Consider the following 958-nt stretch of genomic DNA (forward strand, 5'->3'; position numbering starts at 1 on the left):
AATACTTGGACCACCTTGGAATACCGGGTGCTTTAGACTTAATTTATTCTTTTCTTCTAAACATTAATTTGACCAATAGTAGCGCATCGATACCTCTTATAGGTAACACGTCAACAACTTGAAATATCATTCACTGATCTCGATGATCGAAGTGTTGTACGTCTGTTGGTGCTCCCTTGTTTTCGGCCATACTACGTTGAAAACACAAGTTCTCGTCCGATCACCAAAGTTAAGCAACATCGAACCTGGTTAGTACTTCGATGGGAGACCGCAAGGGAATACCGGGTGCTGTCAACTTAATTCATTTTTTCCCTAAAAATTTTGACCAACATTAGCGCATCGATACCTCCTACAATATTTTCCTAAGTAATTTTTCTTTGTTAGGCACGGTAAGATAACCTGAAACACACATTATTTCATTGAAAGTTTGAAGTTTTTCGGAACAGTACTCAAATTACGGCGGATAAGTTAAAAATTTGCACTAAGTGCTTAACTCTGCGAGATAAGCACGTTTGTTCAAAAGCTCAAACTGTAATGTAGATTAAAAATGAGTCATTGAATTTTCAAAATCCTAAATCCTAGTTTCCATGCGAAGAAAGAAAAAAACCAAACAGTAAAAATTCAGTGGTGATGATGATTCAAAATTTGCACATTTTTAAAAACTTGATTCAAAACGTAATTTTTCTTTGTTAGGTACGGTGAGATAGCCTGAAACACACACTATTTCATTTACTTTTAATTTATTAATTGCAGGGATCATTCTAGAGATTATTTTTTACATGAACTAATGTGTAAGATAAAAAAAACAGCAGCTTAACTGGACACCACGTGTCACTCGACGGACATATGTTCATGCCTGATACGGTTTGATGAAGGATAGCATCTCTCCGTCTTTGTACTGTGGCACAGCCGATGCAAAATCAAGAAGTACTCCGCATGGGCGACGATCATTCGTTTA

General features: G+C 36.6%; 1 pseudogene; it reads left to right on the forward strand.

The window, feature by feature from the left end:
* Positions 1-178: 178 nt before the first annotated feature.
* On the forward strand, positions 179-297 carry LOC117119157 (annotated as a pseudogene).
* Positions 298-958: the final 661 nt, after the last annotated feature.

Source organism: Anneissia japonica, unplaced genomic scaffold, assembly GCF_011630105.1.
Source record: "Anneissia japonica isolate Jap-2015-1 unplaced genomic scaffold, ASM1163010v1 scaffold158465_len941_cov179, whole genome shotgun sequence".
Taxonomy (NCBI): Eukaryota; Metazoa; Echinodermata; class Crinoidea; order Comatulida; family Comatulidae; genus Anneissia; species Anneissia japonica.